The 13546-nt window shown below is 35.9% G+C and overlaps 1 long non-coding RNA gene across 2 annotated transcripts in view; it reads left to right on the top strand.

Annotated features, from left to right (window-relative positions):
• Positions 1-4153: 4153 nt before the first annotated feature.
• The window catches only part of LOC136853098 (uncharacterized), a 415134-nt gene continuing 405741 nt past the window's right edge, over positions 4154-13546 (top strand). For both annotated transcript variants that reach the window (XR_010857340.1, XR_010857339.1), the window contains exons 1-5: positions 4154-4305; positions 6427-6557; positions 7005-7115; positions 7335-7422; positions 7927-7985. This is a non-coding gene — a long non-coding RNA (uncharacterized lncRNA). The remainder of the gene's footprint in view (positions 4306-6426; positions 6558-7004; positions 7116-7334; positions 7423-7926; positions 7986-13546) is intronic.

The raw sequence follows: 13546 nt of genomic DNA, 5'->3' as shown, positions 1-13546 counted from the left end.
ACGCCTTTCCCTATGGTTCCCCTGTGATATTATATATATATATATATATATATATATATATATATATATATATATATATATATATATATATATATATATATATATATATATATATATATATATATATATGCACAAGCAGTAAGTGAAACGAGGAATTGAGAAGAGTTATAGTATGATGAAATTTTATGAGGAATATTTTTTTTTTTTTTTTTGGAAAATTAATAGAGCAAGGTTATTGCGCAACTGGAAAAATGCTTCGTAAAGAGATGAGATCCAGTTTTGTGGATTAAATAATCTGAAGAGTTTTTGAATATTGAGTGTAAATAAGACAGACCTTAAATATGCTAAAATAGTAAGACATGCGTAAATTTGGGTGTATTAATAAAAAAAGACTATTGAAGGTGTAAGAAGGGTAATAACGATTAAAGGTTGGGAAGTCACTTGAGGTGAGATACTGAGATATGTGTGATTGATTGACTAGCCAGGATGTGTAAGGTATCTCTGGATGAGCAAAATGTACCATAATAATGGGTGAGATTAATAATGTTCCTCAGTATAATGGTAAAATGAGATAGTTGTGAGTAAGAATTATAAGGAATAGCAATGTTTAGAAGGCCGTATTTAGAATAATGGCACAGTTGTAGATAAAAAAAAGAAATGGATTGAAAGTCTCATATGGTAATAATGAGAAGTTTAATAATAAAGAGAGAACGTTGTATATATCTTATTTTGACCTATGAAAAGTTTATTATAGAATTGGCCGACTTTTACTGTGGAAATCTCTGAGGGTGTTTGAATTAATGATAACTTATTGAGAGCAATTTTCAGGGTTTTATGATGAAAACAAAGTCTGTCCAAGAATATTGAAAGATAGATGTAGTGGAAGAGTCACTGTAACAGACAAGCTTTAATACCAAGGAAGCAAGAAAAAACTTGGGAGGCAGAGAAGAAGAAGAAGAAGAGTTCATTGTATAAAGTATCTGGCTGCTTCCGAGTGGCAATATGGAGGTGATAGAACTCAAGATTTCTGCAGAAGGCTTCATTGTTAATTCACCGACTTCAAGGATGAATATGGGAACGAATTTTTTCTTATTTTCAAGTGAAAATTGCTTCTTGTTGTATATATATATATATATATATATATATATATATATATATATATATATATATATATATATATATATATATATATATATATATATATATATATATATATATATATATATATATATATATATATATATATATATATATATATATATATATATATATATATATATATATATATATATATATATATATATATATATATATATATATATATATATATATATATATATATATATATATATATATATATATATATATATATATATATATATATATATAATATTCTAATATATTCACACTGGAACTAACCTCAGTGTCCCTATGTGACTCAGAAATTTATTTCTATAAAACACTTGCCCATGTGCCTTATTATATATATAATTCATATATATATATATATATATATATATATATATATATATATATATATATATATATATATATATATATATATATATATATATATATATATATATATATATATATATATATATATATATATATATATATATATATACTGTATATATTAGAAAATTTCCCAAGAACGTATAAATGTATTAAATATACTCAAATGTTGCGTCTATAGATCTCATAATTTTTATTCCATACGCAAAGAGTCGGAGCGAGGAAATGGTGACCCATTAATGTCACATAATATGACTGACTATTCATCAGAATAAACAAGAGAGAGGACCTTCACTCAATGCTTCAACAGGTTATATCCTGAGGACCATTCGTCGACTGTATTTGAAATTTGCAGAAATTGCAGCTATATTCATGTTTTTGTCGTCTTCCGTTTTCGAAGGAGTCATTTCCAATGCAGGAACCAAATGAGGTATCAAACGAACACGTGTTCACTATTTTTAGGTATAGTGTCGCTCATTTTTGAATGCATAGGCCTCTGCATCAGTTTAGTCTACCCTCACCCTCCCCCTCCCCCACCTGTCATAAGGTAAGGGAAGTAAAAGAAGTGAAGCTTAATCCACGAAGACATGTCAGGCCCTTCTTCTTGTTTGTGCCCCGGGGACACCTCCCCAGACATACATCACTTCAGCGTTACCACCACCATAATTGACAAGGATTCAGTCACTGGTATCAAGATAATACGACAGAAAGTAACACTGATTTTGAGTGTCACGTTTCAAAGTGGATTTCTTGTAAGGCAATATATCTATATATATATATATATATATATATATATATATATATATATATATATATATATATATATATATATATATATATATATATATATATATATATATATTATATATTGTGGTTTTTAGTTTTCTCTAAAAGAAAACTATTGTGCTGGCTTTGCCTGTCCGTCCGCACTTTTTCTATCCGCCCTCAGATCTTAAAAACTACCGAGGCTAGAGGGCTGCAAATTGGTATGTTGATCATCCACCCTCCAATCAACAAACATGTCAAATTTCAGCCCTCTAGCCTGAGTATTTTTTATTTTATTTTATTCTGGCAACGATATAGGACAGGCCACCACCGGGCCATGGTTAAAGTTTCACGGGTCGCGGCTCGTACAGCATTACACTGAGACCAGCGAAAGATAGATCTATTTATGGTGGCTTTGATTATACGCTATAGCGGCTATACAGAAAACTCGATTGCGCCGAAGAAACTTTGACGCAGTTTTTACTTGTTTTTATTTCATAAAAGTTTATTACGGTATTTTTTATTTCTTAGCGACGACCAGTTTTCTCTTGGCAATGTCAGGCAAACTTTCGCGTTGGAATTTCAGCTTTTGACAATTTATATTTATATCATTTAACTGGAAATGGGATGCTGGATTGTTCTTGTTTTATATACTTTACTCTCTCTCTCTCTCTCTCTCTCTCTCTCTCTCTCTCTCTCTCTCTCTCTCTCTCTCTCTCTCTCTGTATACAATTGAAATTGCACCGTCTCATCCTTCTAATACAAGTTAGAGCAAATTAACCTTTTTGGTCATTTTCTTAATCTAATTTAACAGAAAATTGAGTGCTAGATCATGCCTGGTTCATAGGCTTTTGCTCTCTCTCTCTCTCTCTCTCTCTCTCTCTCTCTCTCTCTCTCTCTCTCTCTCTCTCTCCTAAATGTTTCTGAACGCACAAGAGAGAGAGAGAGAGAGAGAAGAGAGAGAGAAGAGAGAACAACTTCGATCTTAAAAATACCGTCCAAATAATACTAACAAGAGATTCATTCAAGTATCTATACTTACGAACAACTTATATCTTAAAATATACCGTCCAAATTCACTATACTAAGCCGATGATGCAACACTTATGAGTGTAGTCAATATATCTCCACTTATATATATATATATATATATATATATATATATATATATATATATATATATATATATATATATATATATATATATATATATATATATATATATATATATATATATATATATATATATTATCTCTTTAAACTTTAGTCTATGGGTATTATCAGTAGAAAACTCATTATTTTTGTCACGTACGATGTATCCCCAGGTACATTGTTTTCGGCTGTCAGGCACCTGGTCCACCCCACCCCCACCCCCCTTCCGCCCCCCAACCCAACCGTTACATTCGGCAGAGCATTACTCTGAAAAGAGGTGGGGGGAGGTAAATTTGCATAGCAGTCCGACCATTTTTTTTCCTCTTTTTTATGCCTCCTCCTTATTTCTTGTTTCACGAAGACGTTTTATCTGCCCCTTCACTTCCTCCCTCCTTTCCCCCTCCCCTCCCCTCCCCTCCCTCTCTCCCTCCCCCTCCCCCTACTATAGTTTGATGACAGTTTAAAACTGATAACCTTTATCACGTCCTATTGGTAAACTGATCCACTTGGCAATGAGTCTTTTAATGAAACATCTCTTTCTATATCTGTTTGTTTAAGGAATATTCATATGAATACTGGAAGTGACAATATTCCCAAGGAAAAAAAATAAAAACCATTTAGAAATCTGTTTTTAATAGTCTGGCCCAGCCGATGGGGGTATCGCTTTCAAAGCTCTCCATTCATTGGCCAAAGGTTCAAGGTTTCAGCCAATGACAGAAGGCGATGGAAATGGTTTTTCTTTGGTGGAGGTCTCTGACTGGCCGAGAGAGAATCTTGGTTTTCTCCTTGAGCTGCAGCAGTTCTCAGGCAGCCATGATGGAGAAGTGACAGTCTAAACTAATCCCTTTTCGTGGTGATAGCTAATATTTTTTAGTAAGTACCATTTTCGCGTTGTCAGTTGTGCACAGCTTTTAAGTTAATAGTTGTTGGTGTTTGTTCATCCTGCTGAAGATTAATTAGCACAGGTATTTATAATTGCTTGGGCAGGAGGTGATTGCTTCTTCTAATATTTTTTAGCAAGTATCATTTTCGTGTTGGCAATTCTGTGAAGCGTTTAGGCTAATATCTGGTGTATTCATCCACTCTGAAGGTTAATTAGCACAGAGCTCCAAAGAGACCAGTGACTGGCCTGAATCCGTCTTATTTCAGGGAAGAATTTTTCCCCCTGGTAAACTGTAATCGACTGAAAGTGAAATTTGTTTTTTAAAAAAGTCAGTATATGGCATGAATTTTCAGGCTAGGAATAAACTGAGAAATTTGCAATTTACAGTGAAGTCTGTCATATTCGATCGTACGTACTGGTTAAGGTGACAAAGATGTCGATTTTATCGCCCAATGCTCTCTTGCTTAGCAAGTGCTAAGTACGCAAATTTGTTTTATTTATATATGTAAGTGAACCACACACTTTTAACATTTCTTCTGTGAAAGCTTGAGACATTACAGTCCTAGACCTGGTTCTGCATTTCATTTTAATCCTTCCGGCCAGCCAATATGAGAGCCGTTAATGAGCCCAGTGGTCTGGTTAAACTATTTTAATTATGATAATAACTGAAACACTACAGCCACGCCCACAAGTCAGTCAGTCTACATGATTTTGGCACCACAAGTAAACCATGGACACTCTTACCCAAATTTCTCCGAAGTGTTTAAGTAGTTTACACGAGAATACTCTCTCTCTCTCTCTCTCTCTCTCTCTCTCTCTCTCTCTCTCTCTCTCTCTCTCTCTCTCTGGGAATAATAACTTAATTCTGAAGCTTTTTGCTAGTTGCTGGCCCCAGTAGCTTAATGTATACAGGTGTGAGTGTAAAAGATTTGCCTTTAAAAACTAAAACTGTTTTCTGTGAAATATTATAATGAGGTTGTACAGCATTAGAACACCCTTGGTGTGACATTAGTGGGGTCAGGGGTCAGTGGTAGTCTCGCCATATATGTTGCAAATGACAAATGACGATGTCTGGGCAATGAGCCAAAAAAGGATATAAGATAAAATAGAAATACGTCATTTACATAAACATTGTCGCCATTCAAAATGCAACGCTAGTTTCGATTGAGAATCAGGGTTAAGCGTATCTTGGTATTAACACTCCCCCTCCTCCCACCCTTCCATCGGGAAAGGGGGTTGGGAGGGCAGGTTTCGAGACTCCAGCCAGCCATTTTGGAAGACTCCAGCTAGCCATTTTTGCATGATAAACCATTTTGGGTTTGTCATGCAAAAATGGCTAGGAAATGTAGGGCACTAAAAAAACCTAAAAATACCAACCTAACGTAACCTAGGGATGTTTTACTGGTTACAATTTTGCCGTATTAGCTGTGGAAGGGGTGGGGGGCTGGTATTGTCATTCCTTATGTGTCGTAATTTGATTATTTTTCTCTGTTATTAGGCATTGGCGAAGGTCAGGTACTGATATGAAATGTGGGAGGTGGCTGGAGTCTTCCGAAAACTAAGCCGGCATTATTTTAATTCGAGTATGTTATTTTCTCTCTCTCTCCCTCTCCCTCTCCCTCTCCCTCTCCCTCTCCCTCTCCTCTCTCCTCTCCCTCGTTTAGTTTCAGTTCGTTACTTAGGGTAATTACCAAGGACCAACGTAGACTCTCAATGAAGGAGTGTGTAATGAAGTGTAGAAACGTACTGAAAGTTCTGTTAACCCTTGTGAAGTGAAGTAATGTTAAACCCATAGGTGGGGTAGTGTCATCAGTGCACCTCATGCGGTGCACTGTAGGCATTACCAAAGGTGCTTTGCAGCCACCCCTCGTCCCCTAACTGCAACCCCTTTCATTCTTTGTACTGTTCCTCCATTCATGATCTTTCTTCCAAATTACTTTCCTTAACCCTTTCCTAACAGTTGATTCAAACTATTGAAAAATATAATAATAATAATAATAATAATAATAATAATAATAATAATAATAATAATAATAATAATAATAATAATAATAATAATAATAATAATAATAACAGAGGTCTGCTAACAAACTTTTTTTTTCTAATTTCAGGTAAACAGCACCTCTGAAAAAGATAGTAAGTCAAAGATATCTAGTGGATGTCTTGACTACTTGCAAATTTTGACTGCTGGGGTAACCAACAGAAGGCCCCTGAAAGAATTCCTTCAGGCTGTGAAATCATGGTAAGAGTGGCTGCTCATATTATTCATTCTTTATTTTGGCGTCACAATGCTCTTGGTGACAGTTCCGTGAATTCATCATAGCAAGGTTTTCCATACAAAAACATTGATGCCTCATCTTTTCTTGTAGTTCCAAATTGCACATATTTTGTGGTGTTGAGTGAAATGATTCACTAATATTGAAACCATATTCAGTAATCTATTGGAAGTGGTGTTTACAAGAGTTTGCTTGTTAAGTATAAAATATATGATATATAATAATGTCTATTCTGACTGATGTTGCAATTTTATGACCTGCTGTATTGTGAATATCAGTTGGAGAATCTAAAAAAAAATTGGGAGCATGTTTATGCTGTATATATGCTCATGTATTAGAGCATATTATTCTGAGAATAATATGTCGTCCTTTGTTCTCTCGCCCTCATTTTTTTTGTCTCTCCTTTATTACAGTTATCAGAAAAGCCAGTTGAGAAAATCGAAGGGGCTATAGCCCATGTCTGCCTATCAGTCTCCGTGATGTCTTGAAGGGAATAGACTTCCATATTCCCGTTTCATTCAGAGGTAAGAAGCAGCAGCTTGCTTGCCTAAAGATGGTATTTAAGCTCTTATAATTCTTTTTATAATACTTTTTCATGTTCTGTTAAGAAATTTGCTAACATTTGATTTTGATTTGATTTGTGTTTGCATTTACTGCGCAGTACTTTTTGCAATGATTGTGTTTGGTGTGAGAGATGTCATTTTATTTTCAGTTTTTAAAAACGATTTTTGTTTCATTTTCAGGGTGACACAGCCCTTGCTTGAAGACCCATCCTCCAGGCAGCACCTATGGAAAGGACTCTTTACAAGACAAGAAGTTGCACAAAACAACGTAAGTGTCCCACTTATCATTTGTATTTGTTTTCCAATTGTTTCCACCCCGTAGAGGGTTAGTGCCGTCAGTGCACCTCATGCCGTGCACTGTAGGCATCACTTAAGGTTCTTTGCAGCGTGCCTTCCATGGCCCCTAGTTGCTATAATCCCTTTCATGCTTTGTACTGTTCCACCATTCCTGTCCTCTTTCTTCCATCTTACTTTCCACCCTCTCCTAACAATTGATTCATAGTGCTTCAACTGCAAAAGATTTTCCTCCTGTTACACCTTTCAAAGCTTTTACTGTCAATTTCCGTTTCAGCACAGAATGACCTCATGGGTCCCAGTGCTTGGCCTTTGGCCTAAATTGTATATTCAATTCAATTACAATTATTTTTAAATCATTGTTCTGAAATGTCTGATATTGTTTGCAACTCCAATAATCCAATCCCATTTTGTGTATTATATGTTTGATCTCATGTTCATTTGTGTGTGTTTCTCATTCTCAAATTTTTTTTTATAGGTTACAGAATCCTTCAGTGGAAGTTGCGTCACTAACAGCAGTCAAGAAATGTGCTCAGAGTAAGTGGTCCCGTAACTATTTTTTACCGTTTATTTATTTACATAATAAGTTTTTCATTAATTTGCTTTAGGACAGATAGGTAGGAATTCAGGGTCTCATTCCCGGGTTTTCTTGCACATAGAGGTACCCTGTCCAATGCTCTTCACTCTTGGCAGTACAATTTGCAAGTGCACAACTTATAATTTGTACAATTCACTTTGTCAATATAGTGCAAAATCATTTTTGTAATATGTTAATATTAAGGCCATAGCAAGAAAAATTGTACCTTTACCTACATAAAATTGTAGGCAAACCACACTTTACATTAATACTTATCTTTCTAAACTGTTCTGTACCATGACTATTCTGTACCATGGTTAGTTAGCTAACTGCCCTTATTTTTGTTTCACCCATCTTACCTATCAGCTAAAAAAAAAAGAAAAGGATAGCTGTATTTGTAACATATGTTTGTTAAACTTGATGTCTTCATTACTTTTGTCAAGGAGACCGTTCTTTGTCTGGTTCGTTCATGTGGCTGTTGGTTCCTAGGACTGAAAACATGAGTGCAATTCTATGGTTCTATTACTAATAATAGGTTGGCGTCGTTGCTGACAATAAATGATTAGATTCTCTGAGACAGGAATGATTTTCATGAATTCTCGTACGCAGTCTTGGTACCTGGGGGCTGTCCTGACCAGCCCCTCCAATTGTTGCCACTTCTCACCGAAGACCAAATATTTTTGGCAAACCTTAGGCCTAAGCCTTAGTCTGGGAATGATTTGGAGGCCTCTTTGGGCTCCCATAATGATGATGATAGTTATTATAATTGTAACGTTTTTAGTTTCAAATTTTTATTAGTGATGGTTGGGATGTCGGTAATTAGGCTGTTTTTAGGCAAATGGTGATTCTGTATGTGTCCAGATGAAGACACTAACTAGTTTTGAATGTGCTCAATTCATTGTTCAGTAGCTACCAGCTTTATTCTGCTAGTGATATCGCAGTACTCTCTCTCTCTCTCTCTCTCTCTCTCTCTCTCTCTCTCTCTCTCTCTCTCTCTCTCTCTCTCTCTCTCTCTTGTTTTAAGTTACCGTAGAGCTGCTCAAAACCAACTTTTTTTGAAACAGTGATTTAGTATATTTCCGCTGAGAGAGAGAGAGAGAGAGAGAGAGAGAGAGAGAGAGAGAGAGAGAGAGAGAGAGAGAGAGATATCCTTTTGAAATTTGTCTGTGAAGGTAATTTCCTTTTAGGTGAGATGGAAATTTAGGCAGATACACGTTGGGCAGCCACGTCGGTCTAGGTTTACCGACATGCATATATTTTTTTGCCGCCTGTTGTGCGTTGAGGGTCATTCGCTCATATCTCCTTTAGAATGGACCCTTGCTGTAACGAAATATTGTTTGAAATGTATCGTACGTTGTAATCAATGGAGGTCAATTATGCCAGTATTTGCTAATCCAGTGCTGTACAAAAACCATTTTGGATAGTTAGCCATTAAATAGTTACCTATTATTATTTAGGTTTCCAATGCAGAATGGATTTGGAGATTTATTTGTTAAAATTATATGAACGAGCCCATTAACCAGGTCTTATTTCTGGACGTTCGAAGGACAGTGACAAATGTGTGTGTGTGTGTGAACATTGGAACATTGTAACAGCGCGGTTGAGGTTTTGGTTGTTACGTAAAGCAAATTTGGTTTAAGAGTAATCCACCCGTATTGTTAATTTTATCTAGTCCACAGTACATCAGTTATGTAACCTTATAGGCCTAAGTGAGCGTTTCACTTCTTACGGTGTAACATGACTGTCTGTGACGTAATGCAAAAGTCGTTTAAAATATTTAAGAGGATATTATAGCTTTAGTTATTTTAAATCGGTGATCATTCACTTTTATATCCATACAAGATACGAAAAGTTTTAGTACTGTTTGCACGTAGGCCTAAAGTATGGTGCTTATAATCATGCAATGGGTAAACATTGGAAACGTTGAAGAAATTATAATAAACATCATCATAATGGTCAAATCAAAGCAAAAACTCCAATTTAAATCTGCCTCATATTAATTGAATCACTAATAGATTATTTTTACGTGGAAAGTACGTTCGTATCTGTGGAGCCTTTTTATTCTTGATAAAGATCGTAGGACATTCGTTGCATTCGAGTTTCAATTGTAATAAAAAGAAGAGGGACTTTTATATATATTTCATTGCATCGTCTTTTTCTCCATCTATTGTCTTTTGGAAATAAACGTACTAACCTTTTGTAAAAAAAAAAAATGAACAAAAGTTTTTTACTGTAAGCCTATTCATGCCAATTGACAGATCCTGATGGTAACGTATCTTGTAGCAGGATTCAAATCTCATGGTTCTTTTTTAAACTTCAAAAGTCAGTCTCTCTCTCTCTCTCTCTCTCTCTCTCTCTCTCTCTCTCTCTCTCTCTCTCTCTCTCTCTCTGTGTGTGTGTGTGGGGGGCTGCGTGAGTAAAGGGAATGACGAGCAGTACCTTGTTTCCCTGTCGATGTCGTGAGTTTTATGGTCTAAACTTGACACAATTGTCGGCGTTGTTTTTGTCGTATAATCTGGACATTTCCTGAATGTGGCTTTTCTTATAAAGACATGACTGAAATGTGTCTCTCTCTCTGATCTCTCTCTCTCTCTCTCTCTCTCTCTCTCTCTCTCTCTCTCTCTCTCTCTCATGCGGTCTTATTACATGCGGCGCCGCGAGGTACCTTTGAACAGCCATTCAAATGACAGTTGGAAGTGTTGTTCATTTCACTTCCAATAGGTAATGAAATGACTCATATTCTGCTCAAATATGATCTCCCGCTATAGATGTCAGTATGTTAATAAGGAACTGAAATCATCAAAGCTGAAGTGTCAATCATTCGCCATCTCCATTCCAAAAGCACTCGGACACTTTGCTATTTGTCGTAGCGTGCAGAAAGTAGCCATCTTTTCAAATAGTCGTGAGTGAATGACATGAGACTCAAAGAACATTCTCGTCTCAGTGGCAGCAGAACTTAAGCTGCTTTTTCTGATATTGAAAGATGATTGTCTGGGCTTCATTGAGATTGGGAAAGTTGATGTATCTTAGACTATGTTATTTGTCTGTGGTGTTTTATTTAAATACTTTATAGCCGTACTTGAAGGAAGCCTTTGAAAACTTAGACTAAGGTAACCTGAATTGAGTAAATAGGCCTCTCTCTCTCTCTCTCTCTCTCTCTCTCTCTCTCTCTCTCTCTCTCTCTCTCTCTCTCTCTCTCTCTCTCTCGTACTGCAGAATTGTGTACTTGGCTCGTATGTCCCAGTGACACATTGACCGGCTCTCGCTCCAGTGCGAAAGGTTGTTAAAACTTATGATAACCTGCAGCATTTTTTTATGAGCTTGTACCTCAGTACCCCTGTACCATTCCAGTATTTGCCATGACTGATCAGAGAATAGAGAACTGCTTATGACGGTTATTCTAGGATTAAAGAAAAATTATTATGGTGTTTTATGGTCTCCTAAATTTACTGGTTGCTTTGTATTCATCCGGTGGCATCCGATTTCGATTGTAGTCGACAAGAATCATTAGGCCTAAAGTCTCACGTGGTGACACAGCGACTTATTTCCGCAAAGCCTTATGTTTAAGTACCACATGGAGGCAGGTGCACTCAAAAATGCTGTCTAGTGTAGAGTTATGAAGACTTTTCGTGTTTTTTTGTTTTTTGTCATGATTTGTTAAATAATATGGCCAATTGACAATTGTCTTGTAAAATTTAATAATGTTTGTCGTCCGAGGTCTTTAGTTTGGTTGTCGAGATATATGAAAAATAAATTGGTCAAATGAGCTGACTGGTGTTACGTAGACTCATAGGTGGCATCCACAACAGTGATTTGATCTCTCTCTCTCTCTCTCTCTTCTCTCTCTCTCTCTCATCTCTCTCTCTCTCTAAATGGAACCTGGGCTCATCTAATGTACCGAAGATAAAGGAGATTATTTTTTTGCTAACAACTTTTATGTTGGGGGTGGTGGGTTTAATCAGCTTTTCTTTCGAATAGCAAACGTTTTTACCAAACTCAGTCTAAGTTTGGAAAGTCTTCCTCTAGGATATCAAGGTAGATTGAATTTTTTAAATAAAGGTAAACATCTCGAAAGATTTTGTCCATAAAATTTGATGCATAGGACATAACTAATTGTACCTCTACACAAGTTTCAAGAGCTGAACTGTTTCTAAATACTGTAGACAGAACTTTTGTATGTGATTCAGACATGGTGGGAATTGGATCTTTGTTTGTAATGAAGGTTTGAAATAGACCTTTTGTATGTCGTTACATATATAAAAAAATGAAAGGTAGTTTTTAATGGGATATTTTCCTTTAAATGAAGCCAAAGTTCCTTCTTTAAATTAAGTGATTAAGGTGCATTGCGGTTTGTCACTTGCTTTGACTCTCTCTCTCTCTCTCTCTCTCTCTCTCTCTCTCTCTCTCTCTCTCTCTCTCTTCAGCCCACAATGCTGTGTATCACAGAGTAGGTTTGTGAGTTATTTAAGATTCAGCACACTGTTTCACTAAAGGCTAATTATAGTTTTCTCGTATGGGGGCCAGAGCTGTCAGTGCAGCCCACGTGGTGCACTCTAGGCATTACTAAAGATTACTTGCAGCGTCCCTTCGGCGCCTATAAGTTGTACTGCCGGCATTTTAACCTTTTACTTGATCTCCATTCTGCTTCATTACTTCAATCTTGCTGTCCAGCCACTCCAACGCCTTTTTTTTCTGTCTAAAGCAGCAAAGGGCTGAAATCGCCCCCATCGTGTGGTTTAATATTCACTAATTTCATGTTCAGCCTTAGTGTAAATGTGGCCTCGCTGTCGAACTTTTCAGTTCCAGAGGTCCTTTATTCCTCACACCGTCGGACTGTGGAGCCAAATGCTCTTATAAGAATGCCGTGCAATTGAACTTCTAAAGTTCAAGGAACGTGCAATGCAATTTCTTGTATTTTGGTAATTTACTTAATTTTTTATCTGTTCATTAATTTGGTTTATTTTTTTCTTTTCTAATACGTTTTCTCTTTCTGTGTTTCCTATTACCTTCGTTACTACTTTAAAATAAACGCTATGTTCTTGGAAGATGGATTTCAAAAATTGCAGTTGCCCCTCTGGTGGGCAACGTCCCATATGAATAGGGTTCACCTTATGAATAATAATAATAATAATAAAATAATAATAATAATAATAATAATAATAATAATAATAATAATAATAATAATAATAATAAATGATCAAGCAGTGGCTTTCTTTACCCGTTTTCTTGTTGTTGATTAGGAGAGCATTTTGCAGTGTTCATTCCCTTTAATTAAATGTTCATTCAAGTCAGTTTACATTGCTGGTTCTTGGCACTCTCTCTCTTAGATTTCTCTCTCTTTCCTCTCTCTCTTGTTTATCCTGTCTCTCTGTAGACAATTAACTTTTCCAAGAATATTCTGGAAAAATTGGTTAAGTAAACAAACTCTCCTTCAATCTTTGGCAGCAACAGAAAACGGATACAACTCTCTCACCTCTCTCATCTTCAGAAATTCTCCTCTCTGTGATGTGACATTATTAGC

The sequence above is a fragment of the Macrobrachium rosenbergii genome, chromosome 26 (assembly GCF_040412425.1).
Source record: "Macrobrachium rosenbergii isolate ZJJX-2024 chromosome 26, ASM4041242v1, whole genome shotgun sequence".
Classification (NCBI taxonomy): domain Eukaryota; kingdom Metazoa; phylum Arthropoda; class Malacostraca; order Decapoda; family Palaemonidae; genus Macrobrachium; species Macrobrachium rosenbergii.
This window is presented reverse-complemented; position numbering and strand designations above follow the sequence as displayed.